The sequence below is a fragment of the Lathyrus oleraceus genome, chromosome 5 (assembly GCF_024323335.1).
Source record: "Lathyrus oleraceus cultivar Zhongwan6 chromosome 5, CAAS_Psat_ZW6_1.0, whole genome shotgun sequence".
Lineage (NCBI taxonomy): Eukaryota > Viridiplantae > Streptophyta > Magnoliopsida > Fabales > Fabaceae > Lathyrus > Lathyrus oleraceus.
The window spans coordinates 494,777,558-494,790,882 of NC_066583.1; positions in this window are offsets into that span (position 1 = coordinate 494,777,558).

Consider the following 13,325-nt stretch of genomic DNA (forward strand, 5'->3'; position numbering starts at 1 on the left):
GAATGCTTTTAGGCCTTTTATATCAAGTTTCACCATGCCTCTGTCTGGTAGGGAACAACCATTTGGAATGCCAACTTCGGTAATGGCAAATTTAAACAATTCGCCGGTATTATATTCTGATTCTATGGCCAATATGTCTTCACCATTACAAGGGTCAGGATATGGCGGAAACACGAGTAGACTAAACCAACAACCACTTTACATGCCGACAATAACAAATATTTCTACGCAAGTAATTAGACAACAAATGGACGAGAGTAATCATGATATGGTCCAAATGTTGACACAACAAATGGGGGGCGGTGTTTAATCCTCTAATACAAAACACCACCCAAACAAACCAATTGTTGGAAGCGCAAATGATGCGCATTGCTGACTTTTTTGGGGTCCCTCAAACTCGACACAGAGAACAAGTGGTTCAGGACCCAGTGGTGGCGGTCTAAGAAGAGCCTACAATAAATCAAATACCTTTAGATAATCCCCAGGAAAACATCAGAAACCAAGAGGAAGTAGTCGAACAGCCTCGTGTCGAAATTCCTGTTCCACAAGAGCCTAGAAGGATAGTAGTCCAGAGAGGCCAAGACAGTGATGCTGTGTTGCAACAGCGAATCCGGTATAATAACTTGCCTGCCGAAAACAATTTAGCGGCCATGGTCGAAATGATAATGGCACAAAATGGGGTAAATGTAGGATTACAAAGGCCCAGTTACGCTTCCCCACTGTCGGAATATATTCTGCAAGAAGAATTGCCCCCAAGATGGAAAGTTCCTAAGTTCACCAAATTCTCAGGGGATACTAGTGAATCCACCATAGAACATGTAGCACGTTATCTGATTGAAGCAGGAGAGATGGCCCGTAATGAAAATTTGAAAATAAAATACTTTCCTAGTTCCTTGACGAAAAACGCGTTTACTTGGTTTACATCCTTGCCTGCAAACTCAGTGTATACGTGGACCCAATTAGAGAGGTTATTCCATGAACAATTTTACATGGGACAAACCAAAATAAGTCTGAAGGAATTAGCCAGTATTAAGAGAAAATACTCAGAACCAATAGGTGATTATTTAAATAGGTTCAGGTTGCTAAAGGCTAGGTGTTTCACTCGGGTGCCAGAACATGAGTTAGTCGAAATGGCCGCAGGGAGTCTAGATTATTCTATAAGAAAGAAACTAGACACTCAGTATTTAAGGGATATGGCGCAATTAGCAGATAGGGTGAGACAAGTCGAAAGGTTAAGGGATGAAAAATTTAGAGCAAATAAAAAAAAAGGGTGGCCTATGTAGGAGTATGTCAAGATGATGAATACGACGAAAACGAACCAAGTAACTTCGACGAACAAGAGATTGACTTAGCAGAACTGAAGCAAGGCCCACCATATTCGTGTAAAGTACTAACTCCGTCGAACGGAAATCCAGTTGAAACCAATGATAAGTTTCCTAAAAGAACTTATACGTTCGACATCACCAAATGTGACGAGATCTTTGACTTATTGGTTAAAGATGGTCAATTAATAAAACCACCAGGCGCTAAAGAACCGCCTGTGAAACAACAGAAAAAGAGAGGTTTTTGTAAATACCATAACTTTCTGGGCCATAAAACGTCTCGGTGTTTCCTTTTCAGGGATCTCGTTCAAAATGCTATCCGTGACGGAAGGCTGAAGTTTGGTGATAAGCCAAAACAACAGATGAGGATTGATTCGAATCCCATGCAGCCAGTCGAAGCCCATTATGCTGAACCATCCATTGTGAATATGGTGGAGGTCGAAGTTGCTTCTGACGGCAGTTTTGAAATGGTGGAAGCTGCTGGAGGTTTCGACACTAATATCAACATGGTTGAGATTGCTGATGATCTTACAAACCAGAACAAAGTTGAAGTTACTGAAGGCTTTGACGACCAGAAAAAGATGGAAACTACTGAAGGTTTCGACAAAAAGGACAATGACAATATTGCTAAAGATGTTGTTGATCGACAAGGAGCAAATTGGGATTGCTTGGGACAGCCAAGTGGGAAGTACGATTATCTCGCGAAATACATTGCGCCTGCAAGTTCTCGTATCGACATCAACGCAATCCAGCCAACCGGGTGGGGGGATTTACCTTTGAGCAACAATGAAAAGACAACTGAGACAACTGACAATCTTCCTATCATAAAAAAGAAGGTTACTGAAGACCTCACTATTGAAAACGAGGCTACTGAAGGCCTTGATCCTGACCAAATAAGGATAGGTGATGTCGCAAACTGCGTCAACATTGTGGGACCTTTTAATAAAGAGGTCACAGGAATCAAAGCAGAAGCTATGGATGGTCCTATGAAGCCTGTGACCGGTGGAATCCTACGTAGGGTAATGGAGGACCCCAAAAGAAATTCGAACAAATGTGGTTGCAAACATGGTCCCAGGAACATATCTTGGTGTTGCTGCCCAGAAAAGGAGTTTGACCAGATACAAAGAAATGGTGAAGTCAAAGAAGAAAGACTTATTAAAAAAATGAAAAAATTAAGCATTGTTGACAGACAGAATGTTGAGGTGAATATGGTGGAAGTGTCTCAGAGAAACCAGGCAGAAGTGGATGAAGATCGCCATCGAGAGGAGTACCAAAGGCTGGCATATCCTAAAGAAGAGGAAAATCTAGTGGAATTCATCAAGAGGTGCCAAAAGATGAGGACTGAAGTGATGCTATCCCCACGTTGCAGTGCAATCTTCGACAGGAAGGCAGCAAGCGATCTAGAAGCAGTGGATAAAGCCAAGAGAAAAGGAAATTGGGGGACAACAGGATATGACCCAAGAAAAAGTGATCATCACCAATGGAGGCATGGAGAAAGACACCATAGCACCTACAAACCATCCAACAAAGCAACGGATGACAAATGGGTTCAACCCATTAGAGATGCTCAAGGACAGAAAAAATGGAGAAATTTTGAAGTTTAGAGAGGCACTTCGATGGAAGGTAAGAAGGAGGTGGAAAAGCACAAGCCGAGACCATATCCTTCAGAAAACTACAAAGGAAAAAACCCTATGTCAAGATCCCAATGGAGAAGATTCCAGAGGCAGAAGAGGGCAGAAAAAGAAGCTGCAGAAAAAAGCGTGATTGGAAAAGATGCTGACAGCAAAGATAAAGCAGAATCCAGTGACAATGCTCAGATAGTAAACAGAGAGGAGCCCTCCCACCAGATCAATCCTGGAAGCATGGTCGAACCAGTGGTGTCCAAAGAGAAGGTGCAAGAAGACGACGAAATAACTGACAACTTCGAATCTGACTCAGAAGCGTCCTTTAATGTGATCTGCAATGTGGTTTCTGTCATCCCTAAAGATTATGATAGAATCATGGAGGTCGAAGACGAGGAAGATGAGATGGAAGAGGAAACAATGGTACATAGGCCCGTTTGCTACTACGTCATGAACAATGGTTGCGTCGAAGAAAAGAATGCTTTCTTCGAAAGGCCAGATGATTCCATGAAGGCACATTTAAAGCCTTTGTTCATAAAAGGAAAGGTTGAGAATGTTGGTGTAAATAAGATACTGGTAGATGGCGGAGCAGCAGTAAATTTGATGCCTCATTTCATGCTAAAGAAGTTTGGGAAGGATGATTCAGATGCAAAACCTCACAACATGGTGTTGTCGAACTATGAAGGAAAAGTAGGAACCACTATGGGCGTTATCCAGGTGGATTTGACTGTTGGAACCATAACAAGGCCAACAATGTTCATGGTCATTGCTTCAAGGGAGAATTACAACTTACTACTTGGAAGGGAGTGGATTCATGGTGTAGGAGCCGTACCTTCTTCAATGCATCAGCGAATAGCCATCTGGAGACCAGACGGGATTGTCAAAAACATTGAAACTGATCAAAGTTATTTCATGACAGAAGTGAAAAATGTCAACAATCGAAGTTTCGACAAGAACCTGGCTCACATACCTCCGTGCAGCCCAGCCGAGTTCGACCTAAAAGCAACAGACAACGCCTACTGCTCCATGTACCTTCATCCTACACATGGTTTTCAGTGGGACAAAAAATTAATTGGCGAATCAAACTACATGTGGGGAACTACTCATATAGCGCCAACAGGATGGGGAAGCGAATTTGATGATGATGAGTAAAGAATCAGCGCTCGAAAGAATTACGACTTACATAGCCGAAAACAAACTCAAAGAGGCCCTTGAGGCCGAAGTAAAATATATGGCTGTCGAAGCCAACAAAGAAAATTCCAACGAACAACGTCCCCAAAGAGACGTTGCAGAAGATTATGATAACAACCAGATGGGCGAATGGCAACACCAAAAGCTTGACGCCATTTATGATGACGAACCTCTGGGGTTCGAAAAAGATCCAGTGTCAACTAATGTGAAGATGGTGGCGCAGGATCCATTAGAAGAAATAAATTTAGGATTGGGGGCAGAAAGTAGACCAACCTACATAAGCGCAAAGATGGACCCCCAATTCAAAGTCGAAATAGTCCAGTTGCTGAAAGAGTTCAAAGACTGCTTCGTATGGGATTACGACGAGATGCCTAGTTTAGATAGAAGTTTGGTCGAATTGCAGCTGCCAATAATGGAAGGAAAGAAGCCAGTAAAGCAGACTCCAAGACGCCTCGCACCAGAGATTCTATCGAAAATAAAATAAGAGGTCGAAAGACTTCTAAAATGCAAGTTCATCCGCACAACCAGGTATGTCGAATGGATTGCAAATATAGTTCCTGTAATTAAGAAAAATGGCAAACTTAGGGTATGCATTGATTTTCGAGACTTAAATTCAGCTACCCAAAGGATGAATATCCTATGCAAGTGGCATAAATGCTTATAGATTCTACAGCAGGCCACAAGTGTTTAAGTATACTAGATGGATACTCTGGCTATAATCAAATTTTTATTGCTGAAGAAGATGTTCCTAAAATAGCTTTCCGTTGTCCTGGAGCAATAGGAACGTACGAATGGGTAGTGATGCCCTTTGGTTTAAAAAATGCTGGAGCAACTTACCAACGGGCTATGAATTCCATTTTTCATGACTTTATTGAAACTTTCATGTAAGTGTACATTGATGATATTGTGATCAAGTCTATTTCAGGGAAAAGTCATATAGACCATCTTCAACAATCCTTTGAAAGGATGAGGAAGTTTGGTTTAAAAATGAATCCCCTTAAATGTGCATTTGGTGTGCATGCGGGTGATTTCTTAGGTTTTGTGGTCCACAAGAAGGGGATCGAAATAAATGAAAACCAAGCCAAAGACATAATAGAGGCGAAAGCGCCATCAACGAAAAAGGGGCTGCAGTCTCTGCTGGGGAAAATCAACTTTCTCAGAAGGTTTGTCTCCAACCTTAGTGGAAAAACGCAAGCCTTCTCTCCTCTACTTCGACTAAAGAAGGAAGACTTTGCATGGGGGCAAGAACAACAAGCTGCCTTTGACAAAATCAAGGAATACCTGGCTAGTCCTCCAATTCTAATTTCTCCTTGTAGAAAAATAAGTATGAGATTGTACATTTCGGCATCAGACAAACCATTAGGAAGTATGTTGTGCCAAGAAGATGAGAATGGCGTCGAAAGGGCCATCTATTATCTTAGTAGAGTCCTAAATGATGCTGAAACTAGATATAGTATTATAGAAAAACTATGTTTATGTGTATATTTTTCTTGTATGTAATTAAAGCATTATATAAAGCCTGTTGATGTGTACATTTCTTCCCATTTCGACGTAATAAAATATATGTTATCTAAATCTATTTTACATAGTCGAATCGGAAAATGGGCTTTAGCATTGACAAAATATTCCTTGAAATATTTGCCTTTAAAGGCTATGAAAGGACAAGTGGTTGCTGATTTTATAGCTGACCACTCTATATATGAAAATGTAGAGTATGTCGAATTAGAACCATGGAAATTGTATTTCGACGGTTCCAATCATAAGAATGGAATTGGTGTTGGGATGTTCATTATTTCTCCCGACAGAATTCCAACAAAATTCAAGTACAAAGTTGAAAGTCTGTGTTCAAATAATGAAGCAGAATATGAAGCTTTGATTGTTGGACTTGAAATATTGTTGAAATTAGGGGCAACAAGAGTCGAAATAATGGGTGACTCTGAACTGGTGATAAAGCAGTTGACTAAAGAATATAAATGTGTGAAAGAAGATTTAATCATGTACTTTGTAATAGCCAATAGACTTCTCAAGGAATTCGACAATGTGGCCTTTAGGCACATTCCCAGGGTGGAGAATCAAGAGGCAAATGACCTTGCTCAACTTGCGTCTGGATACAAAGTGTCGAAGGAAAAGTTAGAAAAGGCTATTGAAGTCAGAGGAAGAGTCACATCTACCAAATTGTCCCCATCAGATTTGGAGTCATTAAGATTAGGATATGGTGACGAAGAAAATTTTGAGATATTCAATATAGATGATTCAAGAATTGAAGACTGGAGAAAGCCCATCAAGGATTATCTACAAGACCCAAATCAGAAAGCCAAAAGAAAGGTAAAATACAGAGCTTTAAGTTATGTACTTTTTGGAAACGAATTGTTCAAAAAGACTGCAGAAGGAGTCTTGTTGAAATGCTTAGGTGAAGATGAAGCTTACATAGCTTTGTCGAATGTGCACAGTGGAGCGTGTGGCGCACACCAAGCAGGTCATAAAATGAAATGGTTATTATTTCGACAAGGAATGTATTGGCCAACAATGCTGAAGGACTGTGTCGAATTTGCAAAAGGTTGTCAGGAATGTCAAGTACATCCAGGCATACCACATGTTCCTGCAAGTGAGTTGCATTCAATTATAAAGCCTTGGCCATTTAGAGGTTGGGCTTTAGACTTGATTGGTGAAATTCGACCAGCCTCTTCAAAAGGGCAAAAGTACATTTTGGTTGGAATAGACTATTTTACTAAGTGGATTGAAGCCATACCATTGGTAAATGTGGATCAAGAAGCAGTTATAGATTTTATCCAAAAGCACATAATTTATAGATTTGGGATACCAGAAACAATAACAACAGATCAAGGATCTGTGTTCACGGGTAAAAATATGCAAAAATTTGCACAAGAAACAGGATTTAAACTCCTTACTTCGACACCTTACTATGCTCAAGCCAATGGACAAGTTGAAGCAGCCAACAAGGTAGTGATAAATTTGATCAAAAAGCATGTGGGGAAAAAACCTAAAAATTGGCATAAAACTTTAGATCAAGTTTTGTGGGCTTGTCGAACATCTCCAAAAGAAGCAACGAATTCGACTCCATTTAAGTTGACCTATGGACATGATGCAGTTTTACCAGTAGAAATATATTTGCAATCAGTTAGAGTTCAAAGGCATCATGAAATCCCATCAGATATATATTGGAGTATGATGATGGACGAATTAGTTGATTTAGACGAAGAAAGGTTGCGTGCGCTGGATCTACTAAAGAGACAAAAAGAAAGAGTCGAAAAGTTTTACAATAAGAAAGTAAAATTCAAGAACTTTTTAATTGGTGATCTTGTTTGGAAAGTAATCCTTCCTATGGATCGAAAAGATAGATTAATGGGAAAATGGTCTCCTAAGTGGGAAGGACCTTTCCAGATTTTGAAAAGTTTTTCAAATGGTGCGTATGAGATTGAAGAGATAGGAAAAGACGAGAGAATCTTAAAGATAAATGGCAAGTATTTGAAAAAATATAAGCCAATATTGAAAGAAGTAAAAATAGCAGTAGAATAATTGTGAAAATAATTGTGATAGCTTTGCCAAACAAAAATGGCACCAAAGTTATTACAAAGAAAACCTCAAAGGGCTGAGAATTGTTAAACTAATTCGACTACAATTTGATACTAGCAAAAGCTTCCTTCAATGTGGCAAATTTTATTTTCTGAAACTGGAGTCGATGATCACATGGACTTCTGTGGGTAGAGAGAGTCTCAATCTATTGACTAAGTTGCTGAGCCCTTTCTGCATGTCGAATACCCACCTTCAGTTCGTCGTCAATCTCATTTTGCTTAGGTTGCTATATGGATGCTCTGCGCTTTTTCTCTTGGGAGATTTTTTTCTTGAAGAACAGCTATTTGTTTCTCCCATTTCTGGATATTATCATCACAAGCAACAACTTCTTTGATATAAGTTTCAGAAAGCTGCTGCAGCTTTGAAACTTCGTCAGTCGAAGTAGCAACAACATCCCATTCAGGAACTTGAGTCTCAGATTTTGTGGAGATTTGCTGGGAGAGATCTCTTTGACGATGAAGGTCTGCAGTCGCCAAGTCAATAAGGGTCATCAGCTCCATCACAAAATTGCCAACCTCAGCAGAAGTTTCCAAGACGTTTATTTGTTTCAAAATCTTCTTGAGTTCAATATGAGAAGTGGCGCTTTCTTCTAAAACTTTGAACAAATCAACATCAAGGATTTTCGTCTTAATCTTGGTCAAGATGTTGTCAAGAGATTGCACTTCAGAAGTGGCCCCAGAGGTAGTCGAATTGCTTTGCGAAGAATCTTGAAAATTGTGACGAGAGATAAGCATGGCCTTCAGATATTCTAAGGGTTTCTGCACCTTGAGACTCTCAAGCTCTTCGCGAGAGAAACCAGTCGAACCAGTTGATATGGCACTTCCTTTGGTCTGGTCAGGAGCGGGTTGAGTGCTTCGCCCTAAAGTTTGCCCAACATCTGGTTGTTTCGACTGGTCATCCTCATCTTTAGCAGTTTCTTCTTCATGGTCATCTTCAACCCCAAGTTTCATGTCAGTGTCATCGCCCTTATTTGCAGCATTTACTCCTGGATGAGGAGGAGAATCGTCTTCAGAAGCTTCACTCATTGTAGCGTCGAATTCTGCTACAGTATGCCTGTCATGATCATTTTTGGGGATATCTTCTTCTTGGACTGTCTCTTCCATAGTTTTCTCAGGTTCAGGATTAATTTTTGTCTGCGCCATCTCCATTGTTGATCCTTTTGTCGAATCCTTCGGAGAAGTGGACGTCGAGCTGACAATTTTGAGTGCAGAACCACTATCAGGTTTTGGCTTGTTTTTATCTGTAGGTTTTCCTTCGACAGCCAATTGTTTCTGAAAATAATTCTAAGTTAGAAGAAAGAAATGCAATGAAGATGAACATAGATAGTCGAAATAAGGATTTACCTCAGGGAATCTCAATATTAAAACTAGATTTCCCACTCTCTGTATCCTTCGACTGAAGTTTGACAGTTGGAGTACTTGAAGAATCTTTTTTAGCTGACTTAACAATGGATCTTTGGGAAGAGACCCTCTTGATTTTTGTCTTCTTCTGAGGATGGGGGTTTGGCTCTGGAGATTCATCCCCAGATTCTTCATTGGGAACTTTCTCCTCTTCTTTCTCCTCTTCTTTCTTTCTTTTTTGGACTGGTGGGGGCTTTCGACTTACCTAGTCATGCAAACCAAAGCCGATTAATTTCTTAAAAGGAAAAAGAATAAATGAAAAGGGTGAGGTTTGTACCTTTGTCGAAGGTTTCTTAGCAGCACCTGGTGACGCTTCGACGGAAGCTTTCTTGGTAGGGATCTTTACGACTAAGGAAAGAAAGGAAAATTAGGAACGAATATAAGAAATACATGATAATACAGTTAGAATAACAAAAGAAAAATCGTGTTTTCTGTTAACACCTTCAAGAATGGGACTTTCCACACGAACGTGTTCTATTCCAATATGAAGGTGTCCTTGGTAATCGTCCAGATGATACTTAGTCGGAACCACACGCTCAACAGGTTTTTTGTAATATTGACGAAGAAGTTTCATATAGTCCCCACAAACGAATCAATCTGGAAATGGAGGGCTTAATGCCATGCCAAACTCAGTAGTTGGTAGAGGAGGAAATTTTGGTGGATGACAGCTGAAAGCCAGGTCATAGCGCGCTTCTGGTCGAACATGTGAAGGCAATGACAATTTTTCAAACCTCTCCGTCAATTTATGTTTTAAAATTACTGCTGCTTCGCGTATGGTTCGACTAAGATCATCAGGTCTATACACGGTTTCAAAATATTTTTGAAATTTTTGTATTTCTTTAATGTGTCTTTGAATACCTTTTTTGGTCCTATCCTGCACGAAAGCAAAAGCATTTGTTAAATGTATGGTGAAGGTTGTTATGTCAAAAAATCTGGTAGAATAATAATCCTTCCACCACTCATCAAACTCAGGAGTACAGAGAAAAGATGGTCGAAAGATCACTGGTCGAATATCAAGAGAATCATCAGTTAGCTTCTTCGACAACTCTTTGCTCTTATCTTCATTATGAAGGAAGTTGTAAAAAATGATAGATCCTTTCTTTGGGAAGATGGGTCGAGGTTTTATTTGGATCAAGCCAAACTGTCTAGCAACGAGATTGGGTTGGTAGACTATTAAAGCTATTTGGGTTTTGGTTACGTTATGATGGGAAAAAAGGAGCCTGGGGGTTAAAAATGATTCCCAAACATCCAAAAATATATTTTCATCCTTCTGCATTTCCAAGGGCAGTTGTTGGGTAAACCATTCAGGTCCAATTTTTCTACTAGCAAAGGGTGCCATGGTCGAAGTAAAATGATACCTTTTGGCAAACATCATGACATAACCGTTGAAAGCTTGTCGAAGGCTAATTACTTCATCAACTGGCGTTAGTTGCACCAACCTAGGCCATTCGACAGTCCTGTCCTTCACTTTTTCTTCATTCACTTCGTGTTTTACAGGAAGAGAAGCTTCAAAGGTGGCGTTGAGCCATAATTGTAAAAGCTAGAAAGGTCCTGACAAATTTATTTTACCTTTGTCTTTGATGGTTTTCAAAAAATTTACACTCTCACTCAAGGATTCATAAAGATTCTCCAAAATCATTTCACTTAAGCATAGTTTGGTTCCTGCGTGAAGCTGATTGGCCATAGTGATGAATCTTTTGGCAACTTGGAGGGAACGGGAGCAAAACACATATTTTGTTAGCCATAGAGTCAAAAAGGCTATATGTTCGACATCCGAGACTTCTGTGGTATCCTTGTCATGATAATGAGACATGAATAAAGAGTATGGAGCAAAGCTAGCGTCGAAAGCTATAGAATCTTCATTTAGGTTGGTGGGGTCGAAATCTATCCCATTGGGGCGAAGGCCAACGATGACTGCTGCGTCGAAGAGAGTGGGTGTGACCATCCCTTAAGGAAGGTGAAAAGTGTTATAGGTACTGTCCCAAAAATAGAGGGAAGCTAAAAGCATATTGGGGCAAATGTTGGGTCCTACTTTCGACAATTGAATGAGGTCGAAAATACCTATTTCCTTCCAGAAATCTCCTTTAATCTTTTCAACCTTATCTAGCCAGGATAAATAGTCTGAAGGGTCTTTCGACCATGGACAAGTTCTAAAGATCCTAGCATAATTCAAATAAGTTAAATTCAACTCTCCATCATCAGTCGAACTTTGTGGGTCAATTTGTTCTACAGTTTTCTCTTGAGGTTGAGGTTTTACTCCAGCACCTATGGGTTTGGTACGGAAATAGGTGGGAAAAAATTCTTTCAGACGATCTGGTTTAATATCTGGATTGGGAGTGGACTTAACATAGCGTGACAAATACCAGAAACAAGAGCAGGAATTAATACCTGGGATTTGTAGATACATTCCTTCTCTCTCTCATTGGGAGGTTCAGGAACGTATTGTTGGTTTCCAATAATCATTGGTCCATTCAACTCGTGCGCAGGATGAAGAGTTGAATCTTGGGTCTTCTTGGAGTGTTTGCTGCTGGAAGATTTTGGAGGAGCCATTGTTGAGAAGAACAAAGAAATTTTTTCAGGAAAGTTGAAAGTATGAAAATGGGTATGAAGAAGAAAGTTTGAAGCGTAAAAAAGTTTCAGAGAAAATAGGTTGTGAGTATTTATAAGGGAAGATGATAAAAACGTTTGAGTTTTTGATGATAATCGTGGGACACGTGGCTGAATCACAACGGTGATGATGAAGATGTGGAAGTTGAAAAAGGCCATGATGTCAGGTCTAGGAAATGATGGGGGTAAGGTCTAAACATGGGCTAGACATGATGATTTTGAAAAAGTGTAATGATGAATCTGTTTGGGGACTTGAGATTATAAAATCTTGGAAATAGTGGAATTAAATAACATGGCATCGAAATATTGGTTGACAACAAATGATTGTTTCTCCAGAGTAGTCGAAACATTTTTGCTGGGGGGCAATTTGTATACATGTATTTTTGACTCCATGAAATTGATAAGCAGAATAGTGTTTTCGACAAATGGAGATGCTTGCAAAAAGAAAAAAAACTGGAAATATATATACTTGAAGAGAATTTTCAACAGTTTAGTTGATAAGTGTTTTCGACACTTCGACAAATTGGTGGTTCGATATTTCGATAGAAGAAGATGTCTGCAGATGAAAAGACGTCTTCGACAAGTATGGATGATGTTATGATATTTCGACAATTCCACAAGTCTGAGGAGACGCGTCGTTTCGACGTAAAGCGGAAGTTCAAATTCAAAAGAGTTATAACGTTTGGCAGAAGATGCGTGGAAGCACCTGGCGAAAGGAAGTCATGCAGAGAGCCAAGTGTCATAGTTTTAGGATTTATTCGTTAGTGACAGTTATTTTGTTTGTATATAAATAGGATAGTTGTTATCAGAATGGGGGTGGAAAACTTGTACAAATTTCTTGCAAAATACTCAAAGTACCCGTGTGAGAGAAAAGAGTCTTATTTGGAAAATGTACGTGTGAACAAACACCATTTCTTTAAAGTTTTATCTTATAAATTTCGAAGTTCTTTACCAATTTTCCTTTACATTTACCAGTCATTTATCCTTTGCATTTACTTTATGCAATTTATTCTTCGCCATTTATTTTTCGCCATTTATCTTAGTCTTGTTAAGTTTACTTTTACTTAAGCACCTTTAGTCAATACCTTTCGTACATGAAAGACTTAGTAAACCAAATAAAGGATACAAAGGTTGTTCTAAAGAGTTACAAAGTTATTTAAATTTGCACATGTCCCAGGATTTGTATCGTTGATCCTGCAAGTAACCCAATTCAATAAGTTTTGGAAAACCGGAGGTTGTTCGCCAAAATCAACAGCGAACACATACCGTGTTCTTGTGGTGCCATTGGTTCAATTCGAAAATACATAGAGCAAGACTATGTTATCAGATTTCTTAAAGGGTTGAATGAAAAGTTTACACATTCCAAATCTCAAATAATGATGATGCAGCCCCTTCCCACTATTGACAATGCATTTTCATTGGTGATTCAACAAGAAAGAGAGATGAATTATACAGGGTCATCTATGGTAACTCTTACTGCTTCAGCAAACGAAGAAGTGACTGCATTTAAGCTTCACAGTTCTTATTCAGGACACGCTAATGGCAAGACTGGTCAGACTTTCAGAGGCAAGCCAGAAGGTAGAGCTCGA